Here is an 11,121-nt window from a genome sequence, read left to right as displayed (position 1 = left end):
ATTGCTGTTAAATTCTCCCCCTAAAATAGAAATATATTTATTTAAAGAATAAAATGTGTTTCGTTAAATCTTTCTCCACCGTTTAGCTTGAGTGACAGGGAAGTGGAAGATTTAAATTGTGTAGCGTCACGTGGCTGTGACATCATCCAGCTGGGTGCTGTATGATTGGACCACAGCTCCGTTTGAACGGAGGAAGCTGCAGGAGGAAGGTGATTGGACAGGCTGCGCACCTTTGCCTGTTTTAATGGTGATGGAGAACATGGAGTTTGAGCTTCTCCTCGTGTTTCCACAATAAGAAAATGTCTGGATTTAATTTTCCAGAAGCAGAAACGCTTCCTTATAATAATCACATATCAGACACCAGCCAATAAACTGATTTGTGGATGAGATCCCCATTTAAAAAACATTGTCTCTGTGGTTCTGTCTGTGCGCGTTTTTAACCCCGGTGCCAGAATTACGCACGACGCTCCCGGCTGCAGCCCGGACTCCCCGCCCGCCCGCCCCCCCCCTCAGCCGGGGCTCAGTGGTTCGCTCCAGTCCGCTCCTCTGCTGTTCATCCCCGCCCCTCTCGCCGGCGCGCAGTCGGAGCTCCATCCCGGTAACCGAGCGCACACTGAGCCGTGAAACCTCCTGCGCACCGGCCGCTGCGCTCCTCCTCGCTCCTCCTCGCTCCTCCAGCGTCAGTTTTTGCCTCCTGCGTCGGTAGGTGACATCTCACTTCTCCTCGCTTCTCCTCCTCCTCCTCCTCCTCCTCCTCCTCCTCCTGCTCCTCTTTCTTTCTTGCTGGGTTTGTTTTCCTTCCTTTTTTACATTTTGATTCAGCGGATGGTTTGGATTTATTGTCTGTTTGCTCCCCGCGATTCTTCACCGGAGCTTTCACCTGCTGCTCGATCTGCTCCAGCGAAAACCTGCGCAGATCTAGAATCTCAGGAAAGCTCAGCTTCTGTTTTTCTATTTGATTTATTGGTTCTCTTATGTTTTTTTATTTTCTTTTTCTTTTCATTTTGAGAAATGGTCTTTTCTTCTAGTTGTATTGTGTGTTTTTGATTTTGGTGCATTTTGATTCTTCTGTTTTTTCTTTGTTTTTTTTTCATAAAAGCCAAATGGGATTTAAAATTTCTCTTGAACTTGAACATTGCACAGGCAGCATGACAGAACACCATGATGATGATGATGATGATGATGAGGATGATGATGATGATGATGATGATGATGAGGGTGAGGATGAAGACAGTGGGCAGTTGTTGCACAGACATCCATGGACCTGCTCGTATTTCTGTTGGGACAGTAATTGATCTCCTGAATGTTGATCTCTGTTGTTCAGTTTCAGAGTGTGAACATGTTTTACTATCTCACACACACACACACACACACTCACACACACACACACACACACACACACACACACACACACACACACACACACACACACGCACACACACACACACACCTCCTGCTTCCACCGTCGCTCCCCATGATGCAGACCAGGAGGAGCTGACAGGTCGAGTTTGTAACTGTCATGTCCGGCCCTGCATCTGTAATGTGAAATATCAGCTGACAGGTTATTGCTCCTTGTTTTTTCCGCACCTCACTGCATGCTGGGAAATATTTCCCTGACATGCCCTGCTCTTATAAACCCTTCACCCTGAACTTTGCTATTTCACGATTTGTTCTGGCATTTGGATGAAGTCTAGTGGACTGGAAATGAGGCTCCGATGGAGAAGTCAGATTTATGTGAATGCGCTGCAGATCGCTCTTTGAAGAACTTAAAAATAAAACGTAACATAAAGGTTTAAAGATGTTTAACTGACAGAATTACAGATGTTCAGTTTCCTTCCCGAGACGATTCTGACACCTGGACTTTGTGCATTTAAACAGAATAACTTCTATAACATACTTTTATCATTTATCCTGTGTGGAAGTGATGATCGTTATCACTGTTGTTTGGCCTGGCTCAGGTTAAACCCTTTGAAAAACAAATACAGAGAATGATTGGTATATAACATTTATGTAGAACACAAATAAATAAATATATGTACGAATATAGAAGAATGACTTCCTATAAATAACCTTTAAAGTGCATCTACCAGTGTGAGATATTGACAACTTCCTTACAATTTAGCTACCGAGGCTGTGGCTAATGCTGCACTACCAGATATCTCCTCTTTGACGGTGGTGATTGAACAGCAAACAAGAAGTGGTTTCCAGAAAAAGAAAATTGCAGCTTTATCCGGGTGAAACTACAATACTTTAAAGTCTCAGAGCATCTGAGGCATTTCTGAAGCTGGAACTGGAACATCTCTACAAAACATTCTGCTGGGCGGTGCTTTTAAATACTTGTGCACAGGATGACAGTATTTCCCTTTAACCTGTATAAGAACCGTATAGTTTGCCTGTCTCTTCCCTGGGATAAAACATAAATACAGGTTTATACAGGATCTTCATTGGCTTTTGATCCATCGAACATATAAGTCGAGACAGGAGAGAGAGAGAGAAAATGGGCAGATTTACCTTGTTAAGAATCTATATTCACTTCTACCACTGGGGCCCAATACAGATGTGCACCACTGGACTGGGTGAGTTAACCAGAAAATGGGATTTAAACACTGCAACCCTCTTGTGATAAAACTTTATTAAATCAGTTAGTTTATGAAAAGACTGAATTGTGAGATTTCCAGTTGAACCTGCTGTTTTTTTTTTACTTTACTCTGAGGGTGTTTGGTCTTTATTATCCTCAAACAGCATCTGTAAGTAGATGTGTGACCCTGGTGTGTTTGTTAGTGACTGTGTGTGGATCCGTCCGCCTGTAGCTCAGCTGCCTTTGTTTGGAAGCTGATGTGATTCTTATTTTGTTTGTAGCGGAACAAAGCTCAGTTGTACAAGACGTTTCAGCTACTACGTGTTCCCAGAGCAATTATTTGGCAAACACGTAATTCATTTTTAAAATGTGCCACATATCAGATACTACTTAAGGCTCCACTAATTAAGATTTTACATTTTACAGGCGTTCCGCACTTTTCAATTACAGTGGCTGATTAGACCCACGCTGGTTGAAGATGTGTGGAGCTCTGCTGAGAATCGTGGTGCAAACCAAAGCTGAATTATGTTCCCCATTCATTTCAGTTTGCACTGAGGCAAAACCCACTTCTTCCATTTTCACAGAAAACTAGTAAAAGTAGTCGAGAAGGAGGATGTTAAGCTGCTTTTACCACTCGATGCAAGTAGATCAGTGTGAATGCACCGTGACGATTTGCACGATTTGAGCCTGTTTCTGATTCGATCTCTATGATGTTCGACTCATTTTAGAGTCCGAAGTTCAGCTCCGTTGTGTGTAGTTTGTTCTGCAGCCTCCAGGGGGCAGTGTGGAGCGATCGGATGGTTGGAAGTTGGACGGTCGGTTGATATCCAGACATTATGGTCGACTGTCTTCAGGCTCTTGCTCAGTTGAAGCACAGTCATGAGTCGATTCCCCAAACTCCTGAACCTTTTGTCTTCTCACTGCGCCGGAGCAAAACGTCCAAACTGTCCAGACGCAGTGAAAGTGAAACCAGGAAGCAAACAAACTTCTTCTCCTTTTTCTTTGATGGGTCAACTGGTAACGCAGTGTGGGGCTGGACCATTAACTGAAAATGTAAAAAAAGATCAGTTCTAAGTGTGATGATTAGAAAACATCAGAGGAGCAGAGTCACTTGTAGTTATCGGTATTGTTGTAATACCAATTCATCGGATGACACTGTGTGTGATCGGCTGATAAACCTGCAAGAAAAAGCTCTGAAAATCCAGTGTTCCCTTTGTGCTCGGCTCCAAACACCAGACTGATCCGGTTAGAGAGCAGCTGGCGAACGCAGCGGAACATTTAGCAGCTAAAGAGCCGGATATTTCCCTCTGGAGTCGGTCGAGAACCAAAAAACGGACCAAAAGATTCAGATAAATGGACAATAACTCGACTCAGAGCGAACGCTAATGCTTCTGTGTGACTGTTGAGGCCGCGAATAAGCAACTGTCTGTGAACACGGCCAAGATATGAACTTAAAAGGGAACGATGTGTGAAAATGTGAAGAGAAAGTTTGTGCACCAGGTTCAGCTCTCGTGTTTTTCTCGAGTTTTCTCTGCTGATAAGTCGGCTGGAAAAGTCCCGACTCATACACGTAAACCTCGATAGTGCAAGTTTACCCACAGCCGAGTGAAAGTATTCCCAGTCAGGACTGGGAGCTGCAGCTCTGATGTACGATTCCACTGATGCGTGTGCAGGCAGCTGTATCGATAACAACCAGGCACATGAAAACAGGGATGAATAAATAATAACTCAGATTTTTAACTTGGTCATGTTAATTATTGAGCAGCTCTGTGCTGATAATGAATAGATGCTGCTGCACTTTGACTCCACGTGTAGAACCTCATTAGTGTTTGTGCCGTGCAGGATTGTGTGTTGTTTAGTTTGGCTGCGCGCACACACACACACACCGATGCCACGAGCCAGTGTTGTTGCCTATGTTGAAGAAAATGGATTTTCATATTGATTTTAGCTGCATATTTACAGGTTTCCAACATGACTGCATATTTCTTTTGCAGCACGAAATTCAAGTTAAAACTTTAGTCAGTTTGTAAAAGTTTAGCTGAGGCTGTCATTGTATATTTGGATTTTTTTTGTTTAGATTGTGTTTAATGTTTAATTTAGGTCATCACTTTATTATTCATTATTAATTTTGTCATTATTGATAGAACAACGTAGGCGTGACATGGGGAGAGAGAGCGGGAGAGAGAACAAGGAGCCGGGTGGTAAACAAACCTCGAGTCACTTTCCACGGTGCCGGCTCTCTAGTGGTGTACACTTTCCTCAGACTGTCCATCGCTGCAGCTCCTCTTTTCAGCCTCTGTCTCAAACACTTGGTTTTACCTCCTGTCCCTTTCACCCCCCCCCCCCCCCCCTCTCCTGATATAGCCCTGTCTGCTCTGATTGACAGTGAAAACTAACCGAGTCATCAACACAACCTGCGTTCTGTACTGTGGGTTTGAATTGGACCTAAGCCTGACGTTTTCCCCGATCACAGGTGTGTGCAGCATGAGAACCCATCAATAGTCCAGCCAAGGTGAACCTAAATATAATTTGACCTGCTTTTGTTAGACTAGCCGCTCGGTGTGCATCATGCAAGTGTCAGGCGTTGTCTCATGTGACATAACACTGATGTGGAAGTATTGACAGGAATCCATGTTTCAGGAGCTACAGGAGCTACAGGAGCTAAAGGAGCTAAAGGAGCTACAGGAGCTACAGGAGCTTTACCACTGACTGAGCAGAACCTTCACACACACAAAGACCTGTTATAACACACGAGCGGAAAGAAAAAGAAAAAAAACGTGTGTCTCTGTGAATGCTCCTTAAAAGACTGAATGTTCCTGCAGGACTTAATCATTGAGACATTCACATGCAACACTTCAACAGACGCTTTTAGCCGAGCTCACGTCCTTTGTTCAGTCAGACTCGAGGTCACTTCATCAGAATATAATGTACAGAACATTCACTCTGCAGCTCAGTGAGTCCATGACTCATTTTCTTCAAACGTTTTTTTCCTGCAAGCTTCTCCCACCTTGGGCAGAGAAGCATCAGACTTCAAATTCAGTCGCTATCAGCTGCACAAACTCTGCACGTGTCACTTTTGTGAGAGATGAACCCGGAAGTGTCTGTGATTTGTCAGTAGAGCTGCAGGGTGAACTCGGGGGTTCAGCCTCACCTCCGTCTCTCCAGGTCAGTCGGCTTCTTTCTGAATGTTTCTCTTCAGACGCGATCCTACAAACATGGATTTTTTTTAAAACTGAGGCTTGCAGTCCTTTTGTGAGAGGTGGATTTGTTTTCTATATTTCACCGTGTTAATTTCCTTGTGGACTGACTGAATAATGAGGGAAAAACAACAGACAGGAAATGGTGCTGCCCTGAAGAACAAATATAGTTTATACTATACTGAACAAGTGTCCATTGTTTTGTTCTGCCGGTGTTTACAGAGATTTAAATGTTAATCTGCAGCCACATGTTTGTTCAGTTCTGCCGCTGATGCATGTGTGTGGTTTTGTAAGAACCCACCAGAGAAGCTTCGGGCGGTTTTACAGAGCGATCGTTTGCTGGAGCTTCAGGCTCTTTGTTTTCTTTCACACATTAAGGAAACGTGAAGCAGCTCAGGAGCCTCTGAGTTTTATATTGTATTTCTCATCCTCACTAATAACAGTTTCATTCATTGCAGAACTGATTTTGCATTACTGTTGCTCACGGCTTTGTTTTTCCTGCTGATCAGCGTCGGACTCATGAGAACTCAAACTCTTCTCCAGTAAACCGGTCTGTAAATAAGGAAACTAAGGAAGTAAATATATTTGAAGAATAAAACTTTATTCTGCAAATTCTTTCTTCATCTATTCGGTACCAAAACTAGATTCTGACTAATACAACGTTTCTTCCGATAACGTCAAATGATATGAGCCATTCACACACATATTGGTATCAACCTTTACTGTATGTTTGCCGTTATGTGACTTTTATTTTTACACAATAAACAAAACAGAAAAGTGTGCATCTGTGTATCTTTATTCCTCGGTGGTTGTATTTGTTTTCTTTAATTTATAGTTGCTTGTAATACAATTCAACTGTTAAATGTCGAGGCTTGATGACAATAATTAGTCATACGGGTTTAATAATGACGTCAGAATCACAGCCATGTTTCAGATTGTATACATTGGTCGATATATATATTAGTATCAGATATTTTTTACTTACTAATATCGATATCGGAACCCAGAACCGCAAAACGAACAAACTTCTTCAAACGAACAAACAACAATCCTCTCACACTGACGTCCTGCAGGTTCATTTTTACTCTCCCCTTGTTCTTACCTTAAAAATAACAACAAGGCAGCACAAATTAAAATCATATGTTCTCATCTGTTGAACTTGATCAGGATGAGACATTTTCATTGACTTTATCACATGGAAACAAGTCACAGTCTTTCCAAAACGAATCCAGTGTTGCAGCGTTTTACCTAAATGCTCAGTATTACTGTTTCCTCCCGACTCATTAAGCTGTGGGCGCTGACGGCTGGAAGATTGCCCCTATAGCTTGAAAAATGTAAGAACGACTAATTTTCCGGCCTCATCTGGGAGAAAAAAGACAATATATAAAATCCATTTGATACCGTTAACGCTCCCTGAATTGGTCCCAGGAAGACAATCTGCACGTCAGAGGCAAAAATTATGCAAAAGTGTCTGCGGTAGAAACCAAATATCAAAGAGAAATAATTTAAGCCTGTGCTCGAAATATCAGATGTGTGGGTTTGAGTCACTTTTGGGTCAAAGTGTCAAATGTATTACGACTACAAATAATTTAAAAGCTGCTTCAAATGCATGAAACGACCCCGTCCACAGCGCAGATATCTGACTGACATGCTTAATCTCTGTTTTGCTGATTTTTTTCCCCACCGGCATTTCAGACACTCGCCGCAATTTGAAGAGCCCGACGGAGAAAACAAAGAGTGAACTCATCAATTTTTCTGATTGTGAAGACGCAGCAATTTATATTAATGCAGGGAGGGCTTTGAGTCCAAAACGAGAGGGTGGAAGAAAAAGACAGTTTCTAGAAAGCGAAGCACGTCGTCGGGATGAATCGAAGTTTAAAGCAGCAGCCAGTCGCAGTTGGATGAATTTTGATAACTTAACCTAAAGATAATTATTTCCTCAGCTACACTGGAACTCCCTTTTATTGTGGTTTTACTCAGGAATCAATCCACCGTCTAGAACACGATCCAACACATTTAACCATATCACATCTGTCTCAGCGTCCTGGGTCTGGATCCCTTCTCCCTTCGCCGTTGTGCCGACGGACAGTTCATCAGATCAAAGAGGTGGAGACAGGACTGACTTCCATAATCAGGATGTTTTGATGCATCAGCACAAAAGAAAATATACATTAAATCAGATGTTTCCACTTTCTTGCACACGATGATGATGATGAGATTAACTTTTACCTCCGAGAAGGTTATTTTTTCCACCTGCATTTGTTAGTTAGCAGCATTTCATAGAAAACTACTGGACAGATGTGTGATGCGTCTCGCTGAGTGTTTCCTTCATCACTTCAGTTCTTAGACTGATGTTCGTCGACCTGTTTTAGCCGCTGCGCGTTGAAGAAGTGAAGAGTTGTTGTGGCTGTTACATCAGTCGTGAGCAGGGACTGTTCTGAAATCGCTCTCTGGTGGTGCATTCAAAGTCGCTCCGACTCTGGGATGCTTCACCGCCAGCCGGCCGACAACAAAGCGGAGCGGTGCCAGGAACCAGCGTGTGCACAGCTTCCTTTTTAACCGTGCCGCCGCTTTCTCTCTCCTGTTTGCTTGTTTGTGGCTGCGCTGTTTGATTTCTCGACAACAGAGCTCATGAATACGCTTTTCTGACTGTTGATGAACCAGGCTGAGAGCATGTTTACTGACTCGTCTTTTTTGTCAGCATCTCTCTCTCTCTCTCTCTCTCTCTCTCTCTCTCTCTCTCTCTTCGGCTCTGCCAAAATGTTCAAGTAAACTCTTTAATGCAAATTGCCTGCACAATCTCTCTCTCTCTCTCTCTCTCCCTCTCTCTGCTCCATTCACAGCCCTCCTCTCTCGCTCGCTCTCAGTCAGGAGGAGTCCTGACATTTAGAAACTCTGCCACCTCCCTGATTCAGCAGAAACGTGGAAACAGATGGAAACCTCTCGTCATCCTCCGCTCTCCGTCTGCTTTCCCTCTCTCCACTGTTCTCTCTCATTTGTAATTTATGTCACTTCGCTTAAAACTCAGGCTTTGTTAGTGTGGCGGACACATTCGGCTGAAGATCACGTCAGCGTGCTTAGTGTGAGAACTGCACAGCATCATGAAACGCCCTGTGAGGCCTGAGTGTCAGGGGTCGTAACGAGGGAGCAAACACAAGAGCATTTGGTTCAATGTGACGATCTGCCCAAATATCAAGATGCTTTTCATCAAATGTAATTTTGCTCCATGGCTTGAAGCTTCAAAGCAGCAGCGAGGATTCTGTTTAAGAAGTAATCCCACATTTGCAAACAGGATCATTAACTTTGAATCCTGGTAATGAGATGATATCCAGTTAGTGGAGGAGCTGCAGCAGCTCACGGCCCGAGAACCTGCACATCACCAGAGAGAGAGAAAGGTCAAGTTCCAAAGGCCGAGCCGTGACCTCTATGAACGTGACGGAGCCACGATGAGATGATCGCACCGTTAATTCATGAAACGTTTCAACTGCTACTGAAACACGATCTGCTAATAATCACATATTCTTATAGAGTTTCAGGCTAATGAAGAGATAATGGTCGATAAATAAATGCAGAAAGATACATTTAAACGGCTCTAATTTGTGTTTCTTAAAATAATGAACATGTTTCAACACTTCAGTCTGACTTGGGGACAGAAACTCAGTGCAGCTCATATTAAATGCATCTGACTCTGGTCGGGTTCAGACTCAAGAAACAGAAAGATTATCCTCTGATGGAAAAATGTGGCCGCTCTCTTATTTGCATGCATGTTGCTAAACGGGACAAAGTCAGTGCTTTAATGAAAAGACACTGAAGCAAGTGATCCAGAGGTGGAGAATAAGGGAGGAGGGGAAGAAAAAGGAGACAGGAGCAAAGACAGGAAAAAAGGAGAGGAGAGAAGAGAATCATTAGAAAGGCCAAAAGATCTAAAAGATCAGGGAGCGTGTGAGGCAGGAGAAGAAGAAAGTGGAGATGCCTGGATAAAAGGGAAAAGAGAGGAGGAGAGATCAAAGAGGGAGAAGAACAAGAGAAAGGGAGAAGGTAGGAAAGTGGAGGAGACGAGATGGGGAAGAGAACATGAGAAAGCGATGAAAGAAAGAAGGAGGAGGAGAAAAGGTGTAAGAGAAGAAGCAGAAGAGGAGTGCGAGTAGAGATTTGTGTGTGTGCATGTCTAATGACTGATAACGCGAGGCTGACGTTGAATTATAGATGCAGCCGAGGTGAAATTTTCATGAAAATGTTACTAAGCCATTCAAAGATTAGTCAAACAACCTCAGACGTGACCTGCGAGATGGAGGGATGAAAAGAGGAAGAGGAGGGGTTGAGGAAAGGGAAGACGGAGTGGTGGCGTGTGAGAGGGGAGGAGAAAGGAGGATAAAGGGCACAAGAGTAATGGAAAAGATGGATGGGTGAAGAGGGGAGGTATAGAGAGAGAGAAAAATAAATGAATGAGAGATGGGACAGAAGAAAGTAAGATGGAAAGGAGGGAGGTGAAAAGGAGGGAACAGAAGGGCAGAAAGGAGAAGAGGAGGGGTGATGAGGAGATAGTGTGAAAGGGGGAAAAGCAGAAGGGAAAAAGGTTCAGAAAATAAGGAAGGAGGTAAAGAAAGGGAGAAGAGGAGTTAGAAGAGAACAGATGGAAAGACAAGGCACACGAGAAGAGATGAGGAGACGGAGGAGAGGAAGTGAAGGTGGGGAAGTGGTCGGGGGAGTTGAGGTCTCGTAGCAGCTGGATGGAGAGAAAGATGGGAGGTGTGGAAAAGATACGAGGTAGTTTCCATCGGTTAAGATCTGATTCTCAGTAAAACTTTATGTGCAGATGATGTTAAATAGAAGAAATAATAATAATGGAATCAAACAGGAAGTTGTGAAGAACTTGTGTGTGTGAGGAAACATCTGTAAACTGACTCAGTGACTCGTGTTCATTCTCCTGTTTTCACCTCCTGCTCATTAACGTGTTCCTTCTTACAAACAACGTACAAAACTGCTGTGTGTGTCTGCCTGTGTGTATCAGCTGTGTGTGTCTGCCTGTGTGTGTCTGCCTGTGTGTAGAACCTGGAACAAACGCTCATATCTGTGTGTGTGTGTGTTAATGTGGATACACGTGTGATCTAATTATTCCCCCCAGGCCTTGTATGGTCTGTGCATTAATAATAACATCATTAGCTAATTTCCATTTAACAGAACTGTTTACAGACATTATCTGTTAAGCGCCGACTGTTGTTGTGTCGTTCGTTAATTAGCAGGAACCTCTGCCGGAGAGCCCCCCCGCTGCTCCAAACGTACGCATGCACGAGTCCGGCAACCGCTGCTCCAGACGTACGCATGCACGAGTCCCACATCCGCTGC

General features: G+C 43.6%; 1 protein-coding gene across 3 annotated transcripts in view; it reads left to right on the top strand.

Annotated features, from left to right (window-relative positions):
* Window positions 1-597: 597 nt before the first annotated feature.
* Window positions 598-11,121, top strand: part of raly (RALY heterogeneous nuclear ribonucleoprotein) — an 88,390-nt gene continuing 77,866 nt past the window's right edge. For all 3 annotated transcript variants that reach the window (XM_034586412.1, XM_034586411.1, XM_034586413.1), the window contains exon 1: window positions 598-702. The gene's annotated coding sequence lies outside the window, so the exon portion shown is untranslated. The remainder of the gene's footprint in view (window positions 703-11,121) is intronic.

This window comes from Hippoglossus hippoglossus, chromosome 5 (genome assembly GCF_009819705.1).
Source record: "Hippoglossus hippoglossus isolate fHipHip1 chromosome 5, fHipHip1.pri, whole genome shotgun sequence".
In the NCBI taxonomy this organism is placed as follows: domain Eukaryota; kingdom Metazoa; phylum Chordata; class Actinopteri; order Pleuronectiformes; family Pleuronectidae; genus Hippoglossus; species Hippoglossus hippoglossus.
Note: the sequence above shows the minus strand (reverse complement) of the source record. Positions and strands in the feature narration are given on the sequence as shown.